We start from the raw sequence: 27705 nt of genomic DNA, 5'->3' as shown, positions 1-27705 counted from the left end.
GGTATTCGATTCGATATTGTAAATAGACGACTGATACTTCATTACTTATTTTATGTTAGTTTTTATTAATCTGGCTTTTGCTCCATCTCCAGGTCTAGGATGGGGCTTTTTCGAGCTGTTTAGAGCTAATTGAGTTAGTTGTGTAGGTTTTTCGAGGCAGTTGAAAAGGTGCAGTGTCTCGCTCTGGTCTGTACTGCATGCTGAACAGATATATTGTACGATTTCATCAATCCTTGTCCTATAGGAATTTAGACAGCTGCTTCATCCCAAACGTAGTTGAGCCAAAACTGCTCTGGTATATAGTGACAGCTGAAGTTCCTTAGCTTTGGAAGAGGGAGGACATAATCCGACGACCACATAAACATGATTATTGGTATGGTATCTGCGACTGCATCTTTGTGAATGATATTCAAACCTGATTGATGGGCTTATCTACGACTTCTCTCTTGTAAAAGTACCTTCCGACATATCCGGGTGAGGAGGTCCTATTCAGCATTTGGTGATAAAGATAACACTCAAGGTAACACATTTGCTATTCCCGCTGCCTCTCCTCTGAAAATTGGTCTCATCCGGGGTGTTAGGTCGTCAGGTATACCACTATATCAGTGTTGATGTGCCGGAAAGTCTCTTCTGCTACCCGATAATCAGAAAATTGCAGTTCTCTGAAATGGTGATTATCTTTCCAATTATCTTTCCAATGATTGATGAAAGTTCGGCGTTCAGAGGTGATGAAATCGGGCGCTCTGCTGATAGAGACAATTATGGGGAGATGGTCTGATCCAAGAGAAACGATGGCTTGCCAAGTTACGACATTTGTCAGACCAGGTGACACCATGGATATGTCTGACGAACTGTGACGCTCTCTGCTAATTATCGTAGGAGCGTTCTTATGGAATGTGCAAAACGTACAGCTATCAATTTTGCTCAGCCCACGCTATAACCCTCTTGTCATTACCCAAAAGCGGGATAATGTAAGGCTTGTAACCTAGAGTACAGATGTTTATTGGAGGGATAAATACGTAAAGCAATTTTACCTCTTCAATTCCACACATCATTGCTACCCTCCTACGTTCAATGTAAATTAGAGCCAGGCACAAGCGTAATTTGTACAACAGGAAAGCTAGTCCCCCCACCTTCTCTTGCAGATTTGAGATATCAAAATTCTGTATGCTACAGTTGTTGTTACGTTAGGGTTCCTGTACCGTCGGGATCATGACTATCTCCCAACTTATAAAGTCCACTATTTTCACGATTTTATCTTGGAGCCAATTGCAATTATTTACAAAAAGTTTGAATTTTTAGGAATTGGAATATCAATGTCCGATGTTATCTGTTGCCAGTGTGGGGACTGCAGTGGATTATCGTATTCTGATAACATTGATGACTCACTGGGGGCTGTGTTACGCGGAATGCACCAAAGGTAGTATGGACGAGGCCAAAGCAGCTTCTGGGATGTACAAATTCCCGACATCTATTGCATCTCACTGAAGCTAGAGTGTATATACGGATGTCACGAACCAAGCACATCCATGTTTGTTCTGGGATTTCCTCTGAAAGAATCCGCATTAGGGATTCCAGGACAAAGTGTTCCCAATACAGGAAAACTTATGTACAATGCGGTGACAGGCACTGGTCGAAACACGGATGTTTTGTGGATCTGAGTCAATCCGGTGTCGAAAAACAACCCGCCGTGGATTGTACCTATTGTCGGGTAGAAGTCTTAAGTCCCGGACGAAGATTCGCCGAATAATAATATAGAATACGATTTTACATATGAAAACAACCATTCCAAGGTCATCACCAATATCTACAACATTGATTAGATTCGATAGTAAAATACATATCAAAACTAAGGTAGACCAAAATTTAGGTAAATTTGTTGAAGCTATAGGCATGATAAACTCCTGGTAAAAATAACCTTCTGTCTAACAAAGAATTATAAAAATACATGTTCATTCGAAAGTTAAAGAATTTAGATCATTAAAAAATATTCTGTCATTATACATTATACACAATACATATGTCACTGCACTGTTTCGGATCCATTACTATAAGATTTCAAGACAATTAACGCGTTTTCCCGAGAGCCGTGGGACCATTTTTCGCAGAGTAAATATTGATTAAGATTGCTTACCAAGACCTGAGATTTTCCCCTCAATAAAACCAGTATAAATGACACTTTTATTTATTTATTTCAAATTTTTATTATAATAACAAATTACAATAAAATTATATAAAAATAACACTAGTATCTAAGGCTATCGGCTATAAAAGACAGTTTTAATCTTGTCGGCCGTAATTCAAGTAACCACTCTATGTAGAACTCGAGCATCTACTTCATGCATCAACTTCAAACTCATGGGGCAAGTTTTGCTAACTTTTGATAAAATGACTTTTGTTTATTAGTTTAAAATACATGGGAGAATATTAGCAACTAATGTGTGTCTATGTGTATGTGAGCGTATAAGAATGTATAGTTGACTTAAGACATATTTAATATTTGTCTTCGTATATGTATTATGTGTATGGAGGTCTATATGTCTGTCACGAGCACATATGCCATAAATTCCCATCATACACTTTTCAACGGTAAATAGAAATGTTTGTGATTTACCTGTAGGAATTTTCCGTATAGTCTGTTTTATCACTGAATTGTAGACCCAATAGCAATATATATAAATAGAAATAGCATGAAAAGTTTTTATGAAAGAAGAAAGAAAAAAATCATACAAAATTGTTTAATAATTAAAAGCATTCTCCTTTCTACTTCATCTGTTGCTGCTTGTTGAGACATTTTGCTCCTCCAAGTGGCTGTGGGAGAAGAAAACACAATAGAGTTAATAAATGTCAACTTACTTGGATTGTGCTTCCGTATGACAATCAATGGTAACATCAGTGCCAGCAGGAGCTCCAACAAGTTGATTGGGAACCCAAATCATTTGTGAAACTATTATTGCCAAAGGTGAGTTAAGCCGAGCCATTGATGATGATGGTAAAGTAAGGAGCAATAACAAAAGAAAACATTTAAAACATCTTGTCTAGTGTTCTGGTAAAGTGAGTGAGTGAGTGTGAGAGTTAAAAGAGAAAAAGGGGTTGGCGAGAAATGCTGAAGCCCTATAAAACATCTTGTTGTTTTTAATTTCACGGAAAATAAATAAAAACTTTCAAAATTTACGTGCGCAGCTTAAAATGGCTTTTGTTTGAACGAAGAACAATTTACAAGGAATCTAATAATATTTGTGGTGTCTAAAAAGAAAACAGAAACAACGTGTATTGAATTACAAACCAGTTTTTTTTTTTAATTTTAATAAAAAATGAACTTTAAGCATAAATTTTACGTTGATTTTCCGCTCTGTTTTTTAACATTACTTTTGTTTTAGCCACAAACACCACCTTGAAATGAATGAAGTGCAAATTGTTTGTTAAAATTTTGTGTACGTGACTTTTGTTCTAATCCAAGAGTTTTGTCACAGTTCGATGTTCTGCACAAACTGCTCTATTATCTTGGAAAATAACTGACAATTTGGCATTTACAAAACAATTTCAACAACCCCAGCATACCACCTGTTGAGGTTTTACGACAGATCTAAAATGAAGAGCGTTTTGGAATGTTTCGCAGTTGTTTTTGCCTATACATGAAAATGATTACTTTTATGTAATTTTAATATAATTCACATATACATTTTTCAAATACTTTTATATTCACTGTGTTAAAAAAAAAAAACCATAAACTAAAAACAAAATTCACAAAAACAAGTACAAAAGTATCAGTCGGCTTTGCCGACAGAGATATATCCTCAGCCTGTGTGAATTAAAATACTTTTTTCTCGAAAAAACGTATGTATTTAGGGGGGTTTCAAAATTTTGGGCGTATGAACTTCCCTACAAAAGTATGGACTAGGATAAAAGCTCAAAGCTTCGAGAGTTGTCATGTGCTCCAGCCACTACATATGGTGCCATAGCGATATTTTACACTTTTCGGGCTGTTTTCTAAATAAGTATGGAGACAGCGAATGCAAGTTGCTTCAACAAAAATTAAAGAGATACGAGAGCAGGTATTAAAGTGAATTTATCCGAAATTTTGTGTGGGAGGTATCCGAAGGAGTGGAAAAATACAGTCCATATTCGCACATGATCTATATCTGGTAGATATATTGCGATTTGTAAAGTATAGACCAAATCGGTCACTCCCTTCAAGAGTTTAGTGCGCACAATTTTTACGAACATTTTTGAACTTTTGTGGGGGAGGTACCTAAAGGAGTGGGCCGATATGGCTTATATTTAAACTTAAGCTATATTTTCACAAAATATTACGAAGGCCAAATTATGGAACGAATCGGCAGATCCTTTCGAGAGTTATCTTGAGCTTCAACAACTACAAACGGCGTCACAGGGATTTTTTGTACCTTTCACGCTATTTTCTCAGGAAGTATGGGCCTGTCGCTGATGAAACTTGTAGCGCCGTATGGGGGAAGTGAATACAAGTTGCTACAACAAAAAACGAAGCGATTCAAGAGCAGGTCCTAAACTGAACTTCTCCGATATTTTGTGTGGGAGGTACCCGAAGGAGTGAACCGATTGAGTCCATATGGGAACCTCATCTAAGTCTAGTAGAAATTTAACGATGTGCACATTATGGACCAAATTGGTCACAACCTTCAAGAATAATCGGGCACACAAATTTCCGAACATTTTCAAACTTTTGTGGGGGAGGTACCGGAAGGAGTGGACCGTTATAACCCATCTTTGAACTTAAACTAAGTTTCGACGAAATATTGCGAAAGCAAAATTTTGGACCGAAGCGGTTGATCCGTTCGAGAGTTATCGTGTGCTCCAGCCAGCCAGACAGACATACAGACGGACGGACATTGCTCAATTGACTCCAAATTGTCTAAAACACATTTTGTCCAAACATACTTGGGGTCTAAAACCATTATTCCGATGAGGCCCATTTTGCCCGTATGAAAGTGTATATACCCTCCTAGCATAAATGCTGAGGGTATAAAAATCCTTTTCTAATACTAAAAAGAGTATCAAATTATTATTATTTGGCCAACACTTCGAAAAAACAGATTTTGCTGCCACTAAACAGCCAACGACTTATGTCTGATTTATTATATTATGGTACTAGCTGAACCCGGTGCGCTTTGCTGCCCCGACTACGATAAAATATAATGGAATGCCATAATTACATTAACGTTTTTAATATTTTAACGAATAAATATAGGAGATATGAAGGCGTTATATACCTATTCAGGGTTGTTATGGAGCAACTATGGTACTTTTGTATGTTTCAGGAGGTAACACTCCTCCGAAAGCATTTCTGCCTATAAGTATTACAAATGATTTAGATATATCATCATAAAACATATATCTTAAGAAGTCTCTCGAAGATATGATACTTAATACCTGTAGCCTTGGTCAATTCCTTCCAAACTATAAGTACTGCTGTAAATAATGATGACTTCTACTGACCGCTAAGTCTTCAAATTTTCATTGAAATTGAACATACGTAACAAAAACATGAAATCGACCGAAAATATATATGGGAACTATATTCCTATATGAACCGATCTCGACATAATTTGTCAAATTTATTTTTAGACCAAATCCCGTCTCACATTCCAAATTTCATTGAATTTGAATATACATAGCGTGTTTTGTGCATAAAATACAGGAAATCGTCCGAAAAAAATATATGAGAGCTATATGCAAATCTTAACCGATTTGAATATAATTTCGCACATTTATGTCTAGACCAAATTCCGTTACACATTCCAAATTTCAGCGAATTTGGACATATATTGCGCGTTTGGTTCATCAAATACGGGAAATCGTCCGAAAATATATGTATACAGAAAATCAGCCGAAAATATATATGGGAGCTATATTCAAATCTGAACCGATAGAGTGTCCAAATCTGAACCGGCCTCGATATAATTTATTTTTGGAACAAATTCCGTCAGACATCTCAAATTTCAGCGACATTGGACACATATGGCGTGTTTGAAGCATCAGATATAGAAAATCGGCCGAAAATACATGTAGGAGCAATATCCAAATCTGAACCGATTTCGATATGATTTGGCACATTTATGTCTAGACCAAATTCCGTTACGCATTCCAAATTTCACCAAAATTGGACATATATAGCGACTTTGGTGCATAAAATACAGGAAATCGGCCGAAAATATATAAGAAGCTGTATCCAAATCTGAACCGATTTCGATATATTTTGGAACATTTATTTATAGGCCAAATTCCGTCACACATTCCAAATTTTATTGAAATCGGGCACATATAACGTGTTTGGTGCATCAAATACCTCAAATCGGTCAAAACTATATATGGGAGCTATATCCAAATATGAACCGATTTCGATATATTTTGGCACATTTATTTATAGTTCAAATTTCGTCACACTTTATAAATTTCATTGAAATCGGACATATATAGCGTTTTTGATGCATCAAATACTGAACCGATTTTGATATATTTTGGCACATTTAGTGATAGGCCGAATTCCGTCACACATTCCAAATTTCATTGGAATCGGGCATATATAGCGTGTTTAGTACATCAAATACTTAAAATCATACGAAAATCCATATGGGAGTTATATCCAAAACTGAACCGATTTCGATATATTTTGGCGCATTTAGTTATAGGCCAATTCTATCACACATTCCAAATGTCGTTGAAATCGGACATATATAGCGTGTTTGGTACATCAAATACTTGAAATCGGATGAAAATATATATGGGAGCTATATCCAAATCGGAACCGATTTCGATATAGTTTGGTACATTTAGTTATAGGCCAAATTCCATCACACATTCCAAATTTCATTAGAATCGGACATATGTAGCGTGTTTGGTACATCAAATACTTGAAATCGGACGAAAATATATATGGGAGCTATATCCAAATCTGAACCGATTTCGATATAGTTTGGTTCATTTACATATAGGCCAAATTCCGTCACAAATTCCAAATTTCATTAGAATCGGACATATGTAGCGTGTTTGGTACATCAAATACTTGAAATCGGACAAAAATATATATGGGAGCTATATCAAAATCTGAACCGATTTCGATATAGTTTGGTACATTTACTTATAGGCCAAATTCCGTCACACATTCCAAATTTCATTAGAATCGGACATATGTAGCGTGTTTGGTACATCAAATACTTGAAATCGGACGAAAATATATATGGGATCTATATCCAAATCTGAACCGATTTCGATATAGTTTGGTACATTTTGTTATAAGCCACGTTCCGTCACGCATTCCAAATTTCATGGAAATCGGACATATATAGCGTGTTTGGTACATCAAATACTTGAAATCGGACGAAAATATATATGGGAGCTATATCCAAATCTGGGCCGATTTCGATATATTTTGGCACATTTATTGTTAGGCTAAAATCCATCACACATTTTAAATTTGGAGTCTGTATTTGTAACCGTTCTATAGATATTTGCATACAAAGTTTAAAATTTTTGGAGGTACCTCCGATTCTGATGCTATATCTCCGGATCAGAGCGGAATTTCGAAACTTTTTATGGCCTATGTTACTTTCAGGCGATGTAGTAATATACCCTGAAAATTTCAGCAAGATCGGTTCAGCGGTTTTTGAGTCTATAAATTTCAAACAAACAAACAAACAAACAAACATACAAACATTTTTCTATTTTATATATATAGATTATATTATGGTATTATGTTAAATAGTTTCTCACTCCCAGACCTGCAAGAATCTGCTATTTTTGAATTTATAAAGGAAAAAATGTCAAAAAAGTAGGCTCTTGCACGTTCTGAAACAGAACAGTAATAACATGTTACGATACAAATGTATTTATAAATATTAATCGAAACCCATTAAATCACATATTGCTAAACATAGACTACCAGAAAAATAAATTTGAACTAGATCAATCTATATATATAAAATAGAAAAATGTTTGTATGTTTGTTTGTTTGTTTGTTTGTTTGTTTGAAATTTATAGACTCAAAAACCGCTGAACCGATCTTGCTGAAATTTTCAGGGTATATTACTACATCGCCTGAAAGTAACATAGGCCATAAAAAGTTTCGAAATTCCGCTCTGATCCGGAGATATAGCATCAGAATCGGAGGTACCTCCAAAAATTTTAAACTTTGTATGCAAATATCTATAGAACGGTTACAAATACAGACTCCAAATTTAAAATGTGTGATGGATTTTAGCCTAACAATAAATGTGCCAAAATATATCGAAATCGGCCCAGATTTGGATATAGCTCCCATATATATTTTCGTCCGATTTCAAGTATTTGATGTACCAAACACGCTATATATGTCCGATTTCCATGAAATTTGGAATGCGTGACGGAACGTGGCTTATAACAAAATGTACCAAACTATATCGAAATCGGTTCAGATTTGGATATAGATCCCATATATATTTTCGTCCGATTTCAAGTATTTGATGTACCAAACACGCTACATATGTCCGATTCTAATGAAATTTGGAATGTGTGACGGAATTTGGCCTATAAGTAAATGTACCAAACTATATCGAAATCGGTTCAGATTTTGATATAGCTCCCATATATATTTTTGTCCGATTTCAAGTATTTGATGTACCAAACACGCTACATATGTCCGATTCTAATGAAATTTGGAATTTGTGACGGAATTTGGCCTATATGTAAATGAACCAAACTATATCGAAATCGGTTCAGATTTGGATATAGCTCCCATATATATTTTCGTCCGATTTCAAGTATTTGATGTACCAAACACGCTACATATGTCCGATTCTAATGAAATTTGGAATGTGTGATGGAATTTGGCCTATAACTAAATGTACCAAACTATATCGAAATCGGTTCCGATTTGGATATAGCTCCCATATATATTTTCATCCGATTTCAAGTATTTGATGTACCAAACACGCTATATATGTCCGATTTCAACGACATTTGGAATGTGTGATAGAATTGGCCTATAACTAAATGCGCCAAAATATATCGAAATCGGTTCAGTTTTGGATATAACTCCCATATGGATTTTCGTATGATTTTAAGTATTTGATGTACTAAACACGCTATATATGCCCGATTCCAATGAAATTTGGAATGTGTGACGGAATTCGGCCTATCACTAAATGTGCCAAAATATATCAAAATCGGTTCAGTATTTGATGCATCAAAAACGCTATATATGTCCGATTTCAATGAAATTTATAAAGTGTGACGAAATTTGAACTATAAATAAATGTGCCAAAATATATCGAAATCGGTTCATATTTGGATATAGCTCCCATATATAGTTTTGACCGATTTGAGGTATTTGATGCACCAAACACGTTATATGTGCCCGATTTCAATAAAATTTGGAATGTGTGACGGAATTTGGCCTATAAATAAATGTTCCAAAATATATCGAAATCGGTTCAGATTTGGATACAGCTTCTTATATATTTTCGGCCGATTTCCTGTATTTTATGCACCAAAGTCGCTATATATGTCCAATTTTGGTGAAATTTGGAATGCGTAACGGAATTTGGTCTAGACATAAATGTGCCAAATCATATCGAAATCGGTTCAGATTTGGATATTGCTCCTACATGTATTTTCGGCCGATTTTCTATATCTGATGCTTCAAACACGCCATATGTGTCCAATGTCGCTGAAATTTGAGATGTCTGACGGAATTTGTTCCAAAAATAAATTATATCGAGGCCGGTTCAGATTTGGACACTCTATCGGTTCAGATTTGAATATAGCTCCCATATATATTTTCGGCTGATTTTCTGTATACATATATTTTCGGACGATTTCCCGTATTTGATGAACCAAACGCGCAATATATGTCCAAATTCGCTGAAATTTGGAATGTGTAACGGAATTTGGTCTAGACATAAATGTGCGAAATTATATTCAAATCGGTTAAGATTTGCATATAGCTCTCATATATTTTTTTCGGACGATTTCCTGTATTTTATGCACAAAACACGCTATGTATATTCAAATTCAATGAAATTTGGAATGTGAGACGGGATTTGGTCTAAAAATAAATTTGACAAATTATGTCGAGATCGGTTCATATAGGAATATAGTTCCCATATATATTTTCGGTCGATTTCATGTTTTTGTTACGTATGTTCAATTTCAATGAAAATTTGAAGACTTAGCGGTCAGTAGAAGTCATCATTATTTACAGCAGTACTTATAGTTTGGAAGGAATTGACCAAGGCTACAGGTATTAAGTATCATATCTTCGAGAGACTTCTTAAGATATATGTTTTATGATGATATATCTAAATCATTTGTAATACTTATAGGCAGAAATGCTTTCGGAGGAGTGTTACCTCCTGAAACATACAAAAGTACCATAGTTGCTCCATAACAACCCTGAATAGGTATATAACGCCTTCATATCTCCTATATTTATTCGTTAAAATATTAAAAACGTTAATGTAATTATGGCATTCCATTATATTTTATCGTAGTCGGGGCAGCAAAGCGCACCGGGTTCAGCTAGTATGAAATAGAACTTCCTTCTACGGTGACGTAGAGTTGTAATCGCCACAACGAGCTTCTTTTTAAAAAGAAACAACAAGCACGGTCAAAATGGAGAAGACGACGAAAAACGCATGGCTCGTTTAAAAATGGAAGCAAGCTATGCGGGATGAACTCGATAGTGAGTGATGCGAAAAACATCCACAAAATCGTCAGAGATAACCTCATACAGGCTGTAGCAATATACCTAGGACGCACAAAAGAGTACTCTTGCGTCGATTACTCTTAATCGCAGCCATAGTTGGCACAACTACAATTGCAAATATACAATTTGTATTGTAAATATTTTTAAACAATATGCAATTTTTAATATTTTAGAATACAATTGAAGTTTTAAAGCACAAAAAAAGATAAGAAAAGCCAACAAAATACAGTTTGAAATATTTAAGAGAAAATGTGTCCGATTCTCCTTGTGCATCCCTTTTGTCAAATTTTTGAACCGAGATTTCTGTAATGTGTTGTCATGACATTTGAGGTTCTTAGTGGTCACAGCACTTCTCCAACAAAAATTTATTATATAGATCCATGTTTTAATACCGGTCTTCGGTATTTTGAGGATTTTAGTTAAATTTTTTTACCGAACTAGCTGTAATTTGACATTTGAGGTGCTCTATGATCATGAAACTTTGCCAACAAAATCGTCGAAATTTGTCTATGTTTTGATAAAGACCCCATATAACGATAAATCCCGACTTTCGGTATTTTCACATTTTGTCGGTGTCATGCATGACTTTAGTCAGATATCTGTTGTAGTCTAGAAGTTATGGCCAATTTTTATAATTGAAAAAAGTTGCTGATGTGTTCATGGGTTATTTTTTTCATGTTTTTGGCAGTTTTCTTCACATGGACTTGACATAACGTCACATTTTACCAAACCAACTTTTTGAAGTGCTATTTACGTGAAGTGCTACCGTGAACCGGAAATTCTGGGGGTTAAATGAAACAGTTGTATGAGAAATAAATACATTAAATACCATTTTTACATGTTTCCTTTACACTTGTCACTTTGAAGATGGTAACCCAGCAAAATTTGAAGGAAGGGGTTCCATGCTATGACGTAATTTCATGGCATCTTTTGCATTGGTTCAAACGAAGTGTTGAAAGATCCGATCTTTTCATTAGCATTTGAACCAATGCAAAGGAAGTGGTGAAAGATCTGATCTTTACATCAGCATTTGAACCGATGCAAAGGAAGTCGTGAAAGATCCAATCTTTTCATCAGCATTTAAACCCGTTCCATCGATCCAATAGAGATGAATTTTTTGTTTTTATTTATACACATTTTTCTAAATATATAAGATTAATTACCTACAATAGGCTTGATGTTGTCGGAGACTCGAAATCACAACAAACGTTGTTAAAACTCTTGTCGTAATGATAATGTCATTGCAAAGGGTTGGTGAAAATGACATGCCAAAGCATTGGTGAAAATGACATGCCAAAGCATTGGTTTAAATGACATGCTTTGTATCCAAAAATGAATAGCATCTTTTGGGGTCCACGCTCATATAAAATTCATCGATGAAGATGCTAAAAAGATGACATGCTAGATCACTTGCACCCATGATTGACTGGCATCTTTGGCATCGAACATTTTGCTAGGAAACATTTGATGGGAACAAAATTAACTGATACATGAGCGTTGGAAGGTTTTATACATAACATAAAAACTTTAAACGTGTTTTTCTCAAAATAGCATTGTTGAAGTCGGTGTTCAATTTAGATATAATACGAAAATCATGTGTGTAATGATCGGTTCGTTTTCGTGTTAGAGTGAGCACCGCAAAACGCGTTTTAGAAGCTGTGCTGCGTAGAAAATATGTATTTTTAACAAGATCTACCAAAAAAGATTTTCTTGGAAAAAATCAAGATTTGTTTTTTTGGTCTGCACGACCGGGGTTAACCTATTAAAGAAAAATTAAATTATCTGTAGGTTTACACTATAACTTACACAATAAGTGAGAATTTTAAGAAGGCAATAAATCAGTTCGAAAAATCTAAAAAATAACAAAGTCAAGCAATCGTTCTTTTAACAACTGGCAGTGGCTGTGGAATTGTATTAAAAAAAATTTAGTCAATTTTATCAGAGCAAGAGTAGCTGCCATCATTATAGTATTTAGGACCATGCCAATATCATGCATGTTAAGACTCATATGTTAGATATATTCACTGGACAATAGCCGTAGACAATCCCCACATTTTCACATACAATATCAGGAACCTATGACTTATCCTGATGACTTTATTTTAGTTTATAGGACTAAAATACGTAATTTTTCAAAGTCCGATCTGGGTTATCAATATTTTCCCTATATATCTCATAATAAAATTTGATTTGGAACATTTCTTCTTTTCGCACAATCCCCAAAAAGTGAAGTATTTTAAAAGTTTAACAATAAATTTAAAAGTTTAACAAATAATTTCTACTTTTAATATCTAATTTTGTAACTAGTTTGTTCTGGGACTTACAGTGAAATTGTGTCTAGAACATTTCTCCTTTTAACACCTTTCGTCTAGAACTGAATTTCATGTTACTTTCATGCATCAACTCAAAAAAAAAAACAAAACAAATGTATTCAAAAAATATTTGGGTGTTGTGTTGACAAAATTGATGTATGTACATATTTTCTTGATATATATTGTAAATTCATATCTATATATATAAAAGAGCTTAGTGATCATCGCCCAGACGAAACCGCTGCAATTTTGACTGTGGGTTGCTGTCGGTGTGTAGGTGTGAGATAAGGCTGGGTTTTTGGAAATTCGACCTAGAAGGGTACGAAAAGTACTAAAATGTACTAAATATGGTACCCTTTGTATTAGGCAAACTGGAAGAGCTAGAACTCTGAAATTTGCAATGAGGGTAACTGATGGAGAGTTAGAAAGGTGTACTAAACGGTTTTTGGAAATTCAACCTCCAAGTGTACGAAAAGTACTAAATTTAGTACCAATTGTATATTTTGAACGCATTTAGCTAGAAACTTGGAATTTGGTATGGAAATTAAGGTTGGGAAGTGATGTTTATAAAAGGAAATAGTTTGCGAAATCCGTACTCGTGTGTACGAACAGTACTAAATGGTACTAAATTTAGTACAAATTGGTTTTGGATGAAAGGATAGAGCTAGAAACCTGAAATTTGGAATTAAGATTACTGACGGAGTATAGGATTGAGATATGGGGGTAGTTTTGGAAATGTGTACTTATGGTTACGGAAAGTACTAAGTTTGGTACAATTTGGATTTGGGTGAAGAGATAGAGCAGGAATCCTGAAGTTTGGAATTAAGAGTACTTATGGAGTGCAGGATTGAGGTAGTTATGGAAATGCGTACTTATGGATACGGAAAGTACTAAATGGCACAAAATTTGGTACTATTGGATTTGGGTGAAAAGTTAGAGCTGGAATCCTGAAATTTATAATTAAGATTACTTATGGAGTTCAGGATTGAAGTAGTTTTGGAAATTCGTACTTATGGGTACGGAAAGTACTAAATGGTACTAAATTTAGTACAATTTGGATTTAAGTGAAAGGATAGAGCTGGAAACCTGAAATTTGGAATTAATATTACTGACGGAGTATAGGATTGAGATATGGGGGTAGTTTTGGAAATTCGTACTTATGTGTACGACAAGTTCTAAATTTTTTACAATTTGGATTGGGGTGAAATGGTAGAGCTGGAAACTTGAAATTTGGAATTAAGATAACTGTTGAAGTGTACGATTGATATATGGGGTAGCTTTAGTACTAATGTTTACGAAAAGTACTGAATGGTACTAAATTTTGTACAATTTGGATTTGGGTGAACGGATAGGACTAGAAACCTGAAATTTGGAATTAAGATTACTGAAGGAGTATAGGATTGCGATATGGGATAGTTTTACTACTTATGGTTGCGGAAAGTACTAAATGGTACTAAGTTTGGTACTAAGTTTGGATTTGGGTGAACAGATAGAGCTGGAATCCTGAAGTTTGGAATTATGGAGTGGAGGATTGAGGTAGTTTTGGAAATTCGTACTTATGGGTACGGAAGGTACTAAATGGTACTAAATTTTGTACAATTTAGATTTGGATGAACGGATACAGCTGGAATCCTGAAATTTTGAGTTAAGCTTACTGTTGAAGTGTAAGATTAAGGACGTTTTGGAAATTCGTACTTATGGGAACGAAAAGTACTAAATTTGGTACAATGTGGAGTTGGGTGAACGGATGGCGCTGGAATCCTAATATTTGAAATTAAGATTGCTGTTGGAGTTTAGGTTTGAGGTGGTTTTGGAAATTCGTACTTATGGGTACGGAAAGTACTAAATATGGTATAATTTGAATTTGGGTGAACGGAGAGAGCCGAAATCCTGAAATTTGGAATTTAGATTACTCTTGGAACTTATGTATATGAAAAATACTAAATGGTACTAAATTTGGTACATTTTAGATTTGGGTGAACGGATAGAGGTGGAACCCTGAAATTCGGAATTTCTGTTGGGGATAGTTATTGAAATTCTTGCTTTCACACGAAAAGTATAATGAATATAGGTGGAATTCGGAAATTTGGTATTATAGACGCTGTTGGTGTGTAGGGTTGAGATATGGATGTGGTTGTGGATGTACGTACAATAAGTGTACGAAAATTACTAAATGGCACAAAATTTGGTTTACATTGTTATTGTGTAACGGGGTAGAGCTGAAATTGTGAAATTCGGTATTAGTATAGCAGTTGGCGTTTAGAGTGAAGATAGAGAGGAAGTTTTGGAAATTCATATTTATGTATACGAAAAATACTAAACCGTTGTTGGGATATAGTTTTGAAACTTATTCATATTATAAGTACTAAATTTGGTACCAGTTTGGTGTTGCAAGAAGGGATGTAGGAGGAATTTCTAATTGTTGTATGAGCGTTTGTTTTGGTGTTTAGATAAGGATTTTTTGAAATGCTTGCAAATTCTGAATTTAGGCTGAGGGATGGCTGATTTGTTAATAAATACGAAATCTACTAAATGACGTTAAATTTGACGTTGGGTGTAGTAATGAAGCTGGAATTATTTAATTAGTGCTATAAAAGTACAAAATTGCAATAAATTTTGTATTGGGCTAAGGAATAGATGTGGAATTCTGATTTATTATTTATTTGTCAGGTTCATTGTTAGAGGTGGTCGTACAATAAGTTTACACGCAGAAAAAAATTCAGCAAACATATAATGTGTTTGGATGCAAACATAAAATATGTTTCGATCGAAACATATTATATTTTGCAACAGTCCCTAACATAACATATGTTTGGATCCAAACATATTTTATGTTATAACATATATTTTTATGTTAGAACATATATATGTTTGCTGCAAAATATGTTAAAAAGGCCGTTTTTTTCCTTCGTGTACTAGAAGTATTAAATAATACTAAATATTGAAATTCTGCTATTGAGTGAATCGATAAATGAATTTTTTTTTATGAGGATCACTGTTGAGATTGGATCAGAATGTTTATTAAAATTTTCCCTTAAATGTATGAAAGGTTTTTACATGCAATATTATTGGCATTGGGTGAACAAGTAGAGCTAAAACTGTAAAATTTAAGCTAAGGTCCTGGATTTTAAAAATTGTACTGAATATTGTACTATTTTTTTATGTTAACACGAATTCGGTTTCAAAATAATGTACTGAAATCAAAAATCAAGCCTATCTTTTCAACAAAATTGTTTTTATTTTTGTTGTTTATTCTGAACGTTATAGTAAGTCCCTTTGAAAAGATAGATCTATACGGCTAATGTTTTACAATAAGATTTTACACCCTGAGAATAAAAGGGCCTAAAATAAAATGTCTCAAAAATTGACTGTTATATAGGGTAACATCTTTTGATTAAAGGGTTTCTACGTGTTGATATCACAAATTCCAAAATTCGGTTGGAAAATGTGGATAAAATTTTCAAAACACCCTAATAAAACATGGACTGGAATTTAAAATGTAGGTCACTGTTGAAGTGTAGAGGTCTTTTTTTGAAATTCGAACAAAAAGTATACGTACTGATATTAAATATCAATTCAAATATCAAATTTTCAGTGTTCACCATATTAAATATTGTTTATTTGTATATTATTCCGTTTTCGCATACGAAGTAGCGGGCATTTTGCTAGTTGCATATATTTGGCGACTTATATTGAAATTTGATGGAGACTATTTTTGTCTTTGACGTCTTCTATCTAGAATGAATTTTGTGGGACAAAACTTAATAAGCTCATATAATGTACAACATTAACCCTAAAACGTGATTTTACTTTTCAAAAACTCATTTAAAATGTGATCTTATCAGATCAAAATATTCTACACAATTATTTGTCATAAAACTTTACTATAGGTCACCGAATACACCATAACTCTAATCTGACGGTACGATTAGAGTTTTGGTGTATTCGGGGACCTATAGTAAAGTTTTATGACAAATAATTTTGTAGAATATTTTGATCTGATAAAATCACATTTTAAATGAGTATTTGAAAAAAGGGGCCAAAAAGACCTGTTTAGTGACTCGCATGAGGTTGATTTTTTTCATAAAAAGATACCCCGCATTGTTGTCAGTAATATTGCCAAAGACACTTTATACCTAAAATGCAAGGATTCCAAGGAATCTGGTGTCGAATATTTCAAAACCCGTAGAAATGGGCGGAACTTGTCAGGCCTACTTAGGTAACTTCCCGACGCACAATGGTTCAGGAATCGATTTTCCTGGCCAAAAATCTAAATTTTGTTTTGTCAAAGATATTTAATTTCTAATTGGGATCCGATAGTAAACATATTGAAACTAAGGAAACCAAAAAATTAGGCCCAAATATTGGAAGGAGTGGGCGTGGCGTGCCACTAAAGACGAGCATTTTCCCCATTTTTGGGAAATACGTAATTTTTGCAAATTGCTGGAGAAAGACGAAGCTATTTCTCTGAAACTATAACAGTTATTGTGTTCACTGTTTTTTTGTAAGGTAGGTTAGATTGTGGTCTTTAAAAATCGTTTAAGTAAATTACCGTGGCGTTTACACAACATGATCTATTTTATTTTTACTCGGGTAATAAATTTTATGAAATTCCAAATTTAGTGGACTAGAACTTTTGTGGAACAACATGGAACAAAGTTCCGTTTTCACAGAAAGATGCTTTTGTACCCGTCCCGTTCCGTCCGTTTAACACTTTTCTCAATTTATTGAAATTACATGGGTACAAATGTGTGTTTTTCTATACTGTTTCCATATGATTTACAGTTTTTTGACACAAATTACAACTTTTTTGAGGATATGAGTTTTTATACGAGTAATATAAGTTTTATTAAAACTCAAGTAGATTTTTTTTAATTTTTGAAAAAATTTAATTTTTTTTTGTAAATTTTTTTTATAAATTTTTGAAAAAAAAAAATTTCGAAATTTTTTCGAATTTTTTTTTATTTTATTTTTTGGTAATTATTTTGTTTATTTGTTGGTGTTTGACCATCTTTAATACATAGGAAGATATAAAAACCACAAAAACACTCATATTTTGATGAAAAATAGTTAAAAAACTCAAAAGTTTAACTTTGACCTTGACCTTCTCTGCAACTACCAAACCGAACTTTACCGCTTATAATTCGTCTGAAAGCTGATTGTGTTATCTGTCTAACAAAAAAAGAAGTATGAATATATCTCTATCCGTTCAAAAGTTACAGAATTTTGACCAGGAAAAAACGATTCTGAACCACTGTGCGACGTAGACTTTAAAAACGTCGATACACGTGTCTTCTTTTTTTTCGGTCCTCTTTCATAATCTGGCCGGATTATCTTGAAATTATTTTTTGTGTTGTACAGTGTTATATTAACAAATGCTTTGTCTTTATAATTGCTGTTCAATTTTCGTTTGGTGCTAAAATTCTTAGTATTTTAGCTAATTTAATTTTTTAACACTGCAATCAGGGTTGATTATTTTCTTATTTCATTATTTTAAATTGTCGACTGTATGGACTAAGAAGCTGCGTAAGTACTTTCTTCATATCTCTTTTTGCGTCGGAGATATAAGCCAATTAAATCATATTAATTATCAATAGTTAGCTGTACGATTTTAGCTTGGATCCCCTGTATATAAGGTCGCACATGATCGAAGAATATTCCAGTATAGGGCGAACAAGTGTAATGTATAAATTGTTTGTGACATAAGGATCCTTGCTTTGTTTATTGTTACTGAAATGTGTGCATTAAAATTTAGGTTACAATCCAGCAAAACTCCAAGATCAACAAAGGTGTTAACTTTTTCCAAAGAATAGTCGTTGAGCGTATAACAAGTATCGAATAACTTCTTTCTCCTAAAATCTCATAAGTTTGCATTTCGAATGATTAAGTTCCATAAGGCAAATATTACACCAATTAGCAAATTAATTCAGATAATTTTACAAAAACTGATTAAATGACATATCTGCAAAACTGAGGCATATTTTCACATAGTCGGCTTACATCAAGATATTTGAAAACTTTATTGTTTGAGGCAAGTCATTTATAAATAAGTAAAACAGAAGTTGGTTTTATCATCATCTACTTACATCCTTTAGTAGAGACAAGTAAGCCATGGCTATAGTCGGACGGGCTGACCATGTGATACCCTACACCACTACCCCTGGGAGTTAGCTTTCCACAAATCAAAATTTCTTTATGGAACATATCGACGCCTCCAAACAATAGTATGCTAAGTCGACTTAGCATGTTTTCAAGTTCTTTACATTTTTATATTTAACGTCCTTTAACTTAAATTCTGTCAAATTTTGGTAATAATCGGACAATCCGAACAGAAGTTATAAACAAATATTTACTTAGCATATTACTGAAGGTCAAAGAAATTTCCAAACTTTTAGAGCTTGTCCTGCAAAACTCACTGTTCAGAACTAGCAAACTATTATTTGGAGGTGTCGAACGTCCTTTAACTTAAATTCTGTCAAAGTTTGGTAATGATCGGTCAATCCGAACAGAAGTTATAAACAAATATTGACTTAGCATATTACTGAAGTTCAAAAAAATTTCCACACTTTGAGAGCTTCTCCTGCAAAACTCACTTTTTAGACTTAGCATACTATTATTTGGAGGTGTCGATATTAACTTATTGTAAGAAATAACTTTCTGGATTCTGGCACCGTGTCACACTAAGCTTTAATAACACTGTGCAACACTGGAAATGCAAACAACTTCTAATGGGCATTTTCTGAAAGTACATATTGAGAATACAAAAACCATCATTGGGTATTGTGTTGTTAGATCGGGTTTGAATTTTATGACCTCATCTAAACCGAGCTAAAATGAATTTTGCTTTGCAGTCTTCAGCAATATTTTAGCTCTAAAGTAGTTGAAATTATGCGCATCAAAATCGTTAAAATATAGAACAGTTTACAAAATTTCTGGAATTCTGGTCCGTAGCAACTAAACTGTTGGAAGTTGAACCAAGTAACCTTTCAAAAAAATTTCGAAATAATGTTTACATCAATTCTTCAGAATTTTCTAAAACAATAAAATGCTTATTTTACGTTGTTTAAGCGGTATTTCAAAACATACCTTCTACAAAACATATTTCAAACAATGCTCACACATTCAGTTTATTATCATATTTGGAATTTCAATGCATTGTTGACATATTAAAAAAAAAAAAAAAAATTGCTACAAAAAATGCGATAGAGGCATTTTATAAAAATAACATGTTCTGAAGAGTTGTGTATAACATTCCAGCGAACATTTTCCCAAAAGTTAACATTAAGAACAATTTAATAGTTTTGGAGATACGCTGTGAAACATATACAAATAATGTAATTTTCAGATATATTTTAAAATCTGAAGCAACAAATGCAGTTTTTCGAGTTCATTATTCCTCCAAATATGTTCATCTTGTTTTTATCTACAAGTTTGCTTTGGATGTCAAAGCAATATTCGTATTGGTTTCATAGATAAAGCCCTGATTTGTTTTAAAAAGTCGATATTTAACCATGTTTAGATGAAGCCATAAAATCCGATATAAGAAAACAAAAACCCAAATATGGTTTTTCTCTATTGGTCCTCTACATTCATAAAATTCTCTCTGCACAGTATAATAATATAATAATTGTTTGACAAATATGCCAGACGGGACGATAGAGACTTCTCTCATATCAATGTTGTCTGGCACTGAGTGTACTCCGATTCATATTCGCTCAATGATATGGATAGGTCAGTAGTTCCTTTTCCATATGTGGACTATTTTCTCGGTATATGCCCTCCAGGAAATAAAATATATACCGCTAAATAATATCAGGTCATGATCTAAAATTGTAGGCATCTTCTTCTACCTAAACTCTTACCTCGTGCACAATTTCGTGATTTTTGACCCATAACTGCGACCTCTAGCGTGTTTATGATTGCACTACAAACAAATAACTGGGAATTTTATGATGTAACTCTGTTATCTTATCATGTACACCAACACAATTGACATTAGTAGAAAGGTCAAGCGTTTTTCTTCCAAGTATAGCCTGCTTACCCGGAATGTCTCTTCAAGGAATAACGATATATGCTGTATATTAAAAATTTTCACAAAAAATTGTGGTCCATTTAACCCTCTAAATATTATCTGATCCTCATCTCAAATTGCAAGCTTCTTTTTTGTCATATACTCTTACCTTATTTAAAAATTCGCGTTGATCGGTCTATTATTGCGACCTACAGAGCCGCTACAAAATTGGATAAATATTATGTTTTTGGTCCATTTCACCCGCTATATATTTCACGATCATCACCAATAAAAATAGGGATCTATTCTGGTATGAACCCGACCTCCATACAAAATTTCGAGACGATTGGTCCATAATTGCGCCCTGACGGACGGACGGACACACATCTCAAAATCGCTTTATCTCGTGGAGACATGAAGATTTGTATACCACATTGGGGGTCTCCGACGAATATTTCGCGGTGGTACATGAATTTTTACCAAAACAAACCTATAATACCATTTGCACATAGTGGTGTAGGACATAACAATCGGTTAATGCTATCTGAGTTGTTAATCTACTTTTTTGAATATGCCATGAACCGATGGGCTTCCATGGAAAACTCTTTTTATGCACAATAAGAGGACGTCTGTTCATACTTACCGCATTGCTCGACAAGAATATACATATGTATGTAAGTACAAATTTTTCAAACATAAATAAACATATATGCCAGTAACTGCGTCAGAAATCCGACTGACACATACCTCACAAATATAACATGGCGCCTCCACTTTCTATAACTTTCATTTCATTGCCAATGAGGTAGACATAAACATGTCCCAGAAATCATTCACCATATATCAAGATTGTCATAGACAATAATTCATATCGTTCTGCTCAAAGCTTCGGATTTAATGATACAGCATTTATCTATAGCAAGAAGGTGGGGAGACATACAAATAAATGAACATAAACTCTTAGGTGTCTCTTCCAGTTTTTTTCCCTCTCTCTTCTCACTCGTAAATGTCAACCAAGCAAACGAATAAATCACCATCAATGGATATATGAATGACCACCACAAGTTAAAAGTCATTAATCTATTACTGACGCTCGACATCCAGTATTATACGATTTGATACCGAAGGTGGTACACCGTTGGTGGCAATGCACAGATAGGCACCCATTTCGTTACGAAAACTGTGCACAGAAGCAGCAGCAGCATTACCAATATTTTGGTAATAAAATATTTGCATTGGGTTTAAACAAAGTATAAGATCAGAATGGTGCGTGAGAAAATAAAAAAAAACAACAAAAAAAGAAACAGAGAAAAAAGACATTATACCGGACATTCATTGATGATAGTTTGCCAGGACCAAAAGTTCATGTTTTTGTTTTTTGTGATGTTGCAGTATTTCCAAAACAAAAAGCAAAAGGAAGAAGAACAGGAACCCCACAACAACAACTCCAACATATAAATTGATGGCATATTGTTTTGTTTGCAAGAGCAGCAGAGGAATTTGTTATTCGCAGCAAGAAGGATCCAATACAAAACACATCTGTGATGGTGGCAATGGTTGTTTGCGACGATGAGACCATGTCATTGGGACAGTGGCATTAGATGAATATGTGCATTGGTGTGTAATAGATTCATCCATTCATACAGCATGGTATCCGTGGCATATTGCAAGAGGGATTAAAGGGTTTGTTTTTTTGTCATTGTTTAGGTCCAAAGGGTTGTTTTAGGACAGTCAACAAGAGCACCGAAAAAGAAACAAGAAAACGCAAAAGGACATAACGTTATGGCGTTTCATTATTTGTTCGTTGTACCGAGGATTATATTTGAATTACCTTTATTTTTCTTTTCGACGGCAATTTCTTCGCCACCTTCTCGCCGCCATATTATTTTTGGAGCCGGAAAGCCATCTGCCCGATAAGTCATGTTGATATTTTGGTTTTCCCTTACAGCAACTGAGGATGGAGAGCTCTCAATGTCCAATATATTGGGTGGCACTACAAACAATGGAAAAAGAAAAAAACGTGGGAAAAAAGAACAACTTATTTTGTTCCTCTTAAGTATGACAAAAAGTACACAGAAACATACCCACTACCTGCAGATAGTCCACTTGACTTATCATGGGATTTGTATTCACCTGGTACATGTAGGAACCAAGATCGTACTGGTGTGCCTGGTTTACATGCAGGAGCCATGTGTTGGCATTGTCGTAGGTTATGCTGTACGTGGTATTCTGGAGAAAACATGTCGATGTATTGTTAAAATCATTTGTCTGTCAATATGTATCCAGGCAACCTGCGAAAGACATTAGATACAAAAGTAAAAAAACTCTGTTCGCCATTGTGTTTCCACACAAAGAAAGAAGCAAATGTATGAGAATAGTTTTCAAGGAATGCAAATTGTCAAGTGAACATTAAACAAGAAACAAATTTTGCTACAAAGATATTTATATTGGCCGTATTTCCCATAACTGTGAGGAATGCCAGCTCTTTGTCTGATTGAAAAGGATATAAAAGAAGCAATATAGAGCTTTGTTTGCTTCAAGGAGTTGTAAATGTTAGTATATCATAAAAACAAAATTGTGAAATACAGTTGATTCAACACTCTTACAAGGGATAACAAATTGTTGGCAATTGCGACATCGAGTGTTTTGCAATACAAAAAAAGAATTGTCTTGAATAAGTTTATTCAGACCCTTAGGTAGATATTTATTTATTTTTTTTATTCAACTATTATTTAGTGCTTGAAAAAGCTTATATTTTTAGTTTGGTTTGATGTGTTTCACAAGAACCTAAAAGAAATAAATTTTAACATTCCCCAGCAAAATGTTTGTAGCCAAAGAAGTAGTTAAATCATGAGTGCAAGTGATTTCGGACTACATCTTTTTACGTGAAAGAAGTCATGATTTTTACAAGGGCATGGTGCAGTGAGGATACTGTCTAATTTACTTCTTAAGCACACATTTTGCATTAGTTTTTGTAGTGAATAAATCACAACAACATATGATTTAACTATTTCTTTGGCTACAAACAAAGATGTAGTTCGAAATCACTTTTATTATTTTTTGTATACAAATTACTTTTTATGGATGCAAACATATTGCTGTTATTATAATTAACAAGAAAAAATTATGTTCTTTGTCTTTTTAAGTTTTTTTTTTGCAAAATTTTGAAATTTCTAAAATGTGAAAAATTTATGAAATGGATTCAAATCGGACATTGTCAAAATGTGAAGAACGGACTGCATTTTTCATGACTCTGCGTGGACTGCTTCAAAAAAAACTATTCAATCACTACTTCACAAGGAACAACTTCAAATAAATTTTGCTGGGTCCGTTTACCCTCCGGCATCCAGCGATGAGTACATTATGTTGGTTTCTAAGAAGATTTTTAAGATGGACTACTAAATTTTTATATCACAATTTCGAGTATTTTGCAGAATCCCAGGGTATATTGCGTTTGTTTTTCGATCGTAACTCATACGCATTTGCGTCTCCATATATTCATGATCAGTTTAAAATTCTGTACATGTAGTCATGTTCGTCTCGCCGTCTGTCGTAATCACTCTAGCGTCCACAATAATTGCTTTAGAATGCTATATTTTGCACCCGGGTGTAAATTTTTTCAAATCCAGGTTGAGTTCGAATATCGGTTAACGTTTGGTATATCCCCCATATAATGGTACCTCCAGATTTTGACTATTTTGAACATTTTAGCTGCATTTTTTGTCCGCACTAGCTTTATTTTGATATTTGAGATTTGAATAGGTAACAAAACTTCTCCACCAAACATTATCAATGTAGGAGCAATGTATGGTATGGCCCCTATATAACAATATCACCCGATATTACGTATGTTGACGATTTTTGCTACGTTTTTTGATCGAACTATATATAATTTGACATTTGAGGTTTCCAGTGGTAACATAGATTCCAGATTTCAACATAGATGCATATTTTGGTTTAGAAAGAATGAGGCTTTTTTTACCAGTTGGATAAGCGACATATATGTATATATTTACACATTTATATCATGGTTGTGAGTAAGTTGTACCGAGGATGACTAGTGTGTTATTATTAATATTTATTTATTAGTAGTCTAGCCTGTGCGATCCGTATTATGTACAAAAAAAAGATTTTTTTCTGAACTTAGTGGTCAAGGTTTCTAAATCACGTGATTGCTTAAGTCTGGAATATTACTCCAATGGCTTATATTCATACTACGCTCTATTACAGAGATTAATTATTTAATGATTTCTACCAATATCGTGACTTCATCCCGGCGAAGGGAATTTACAATTGGCTTCTTCAAGTTTTTAATATTATATTTTTAGTGAAAAGGGATAACTTTTTTAAGTGTCGAGTATATAAAACAGATTTGAAACCACTGCAAATAGTTCAAACAAACAATTATTTCCCATTAACCACGGGTATTCCACATAGTTATAATAATTAAACAAACATCGTCATGTTCAATGCCTAACAGACTGCGAGACGAAGTTCGCGGGGTCCACTAGTATATAATAAACAAATAATTGTTCCTTAAACATCCCAGAAGGGACAAGGGAGCTATAAATGGAAAAAAACTACAAATGAAAAAACCAACCCCCAAACAGAACCCTTCGGTTGCAATCTGGCAACTGAGTGCAGTCAGTACTGGAAACAGTTTTGAAACACATTATTAGCAAAATACAAAAACTACGACACTGTCCGTCCCGAACGATAGACAAACAACTATTTAAAAAAAAGACCGTCCGACGATTGGAAAGCCCTATACTAAAAGTCAATACACATTCTCAAAAAAATCGTCAAGAATGGTGCAAACGGTACGGTGTACGAACGAGATGAGGCGGACAAGCTCACGTATTCTAAAAGTGTAAATGATAACGAGAAAGCCAATATCTCTCAAAACCATCTACGTTCCCGGACAGTGGATATAAAACCTGCTACACGCAGAGAAAAAATATTTTTCGCTTTTGTTGGAACAAAAATATATGTTTTGGTTCCAAAAATGTATTTGTTTTGTTCAAACATTGTAATCCAAATCCAAAAATACCATCTTTTGTTCCAAACATAGAAAACAAAAACAACTTTCGAATTTCCGCAATATTGTTAAAATCGTTAACAATACCGATTGTAGGAACTATCATAATCTAATTTTGTTTACAAAAAGTATTGTCAATACAGAAAACCAGCCCAGAAATTTTTGATTTGAGTGCATATACTTCTCATATACACTTGGATATAAATGTCGCGTATAATATTGCAATCATTGATGAACACAATACATGGTTTGCTGCATTGGCTGACAACAAAGACAAACAAAAAGAAACAAAAAGAAACAAGAACCCACCACAACATAAGGAATAATTAAACACCATAACAAACATGAAAAGGAAAGAAGAATGAAACAAAACAGAAACAAATAAAAACAAGTAAGAAAAGTCTATAGTCGGACGGAGCCGACCATGGGATACCCTATACCACTATCCCTGGACAATCGCTCTCCACGGAACTTCCTTTCAATGATTGTGAAAATTTAATTATCAAATATCAGAGATGTAATGTATAATACTTATGACCAAAACCAAAAAGTTATCTAGCATGACAAAGACATTTTTGTAGCAGGAAAGGAAAATTTAGTTCACACAAACTAAAATGTAATGAAACCCACTTATGTAGTACTACCACTTCCGTTGTTTAACCGCTACGTTATTGAATTTTTTACCAATTTCACACAAAAAGTTTCAGTCCATTAAGCGCGCTAAGTATTTTCTGATCTTCAAGTTGGTTTGTACGCTTCTTCTTCATCACAAACTCAAACTTTGTTTAAAATTTTGCGGATTATTATTTTGACCAACAGAGCCGCTACAAAATTGGTTAAAATTGTGTTTTTGGTCCATTTCATCCCCTGAACATTTCACGATAATCACCAAAAACTAATCATTTCTATTCTGGCCCGAACCCAACCTCCTTAAAAAATTCGTTACAATCGGTTCATAATTACGGCCTTAAGCTTGTTTACAATTTTTAATGGACGGACACACATCGCTAAATCGCTTTATCTTGTCGAGATATGAATTTTGGCATACCAAATAAGGGGTCTAGGACGAATATTTCGTGGTGTTACATAAACTTTTGGAGAGACAATATGTAGCATGGTATAAAAATTTAGTTCTCTACACAGAACCCATTATATATTAGGCAGTAGGCCCGTTATCTAGCAAACACTTTATTGCAATTTACATCAGAGGAAAGGTCAGTAGTTTTTTTCCATATGTAGGCTACTTTGCGAAATATATATGTCATCAAGGAATTAAAATATCGACCAAAAATAAAATTTTTATATTTTTCATACAAAAGTAATGGTCCATTTCACCCGCTAAAGAATATCAGATCATCATTCAAAATTGTAGGCATCTTTTTCGACCTATACTCTTACCCGGTGCAAAATTTCGTGACTCTTGATGTATAATTGCGTCTTCTAGCGAGTTTATTATTACACTACAAACAAATAACGGAATATACTAGGCTGTAACTCTGTTATCTGATCATGCACACCAACATAATTGGCATCAATTGAAAGGTCAAGCGTTCCACTTTCAAGTATATCTCACTTGTCCGGAATGTCACTTCCAGGAATTAAGATATAAGCTGTATATTAAAAA

The 27705-nt window shown here is 34.0% G+C and overlaps 1 pseudogene; it reads right to left on the bottom strand.

The window, feature by feature from the left end:
* Positions 1 to 27705, bottom strand: part of LOC141401819 (lachesin-like) — an 88319-nt pseudogene that overhangs the window by 10695 nt on the left and 49919 nt on the right.

This window comes from Musca autumnalis, unplaced genomic scaffold, assembly GCF_047663935.1.
Source record: "Musca autumnalis isolate F117 unplaced genomic scaffold, ASM4766393v1 scaffold_4, whole genome shotgun sequence".
In the NCBI taxonomy this organism is placed as follows: Eukaryota; Metazoa; Arthropoda; class Insecta; order Diptera; family Muscidae; genus Musca; species Musca autumnalis.
The sequence above is the reverse complement of the archived record's forward strand: the minus strand, read 5'-3'. Positions and strand labels throughout refer to the sequence as shown.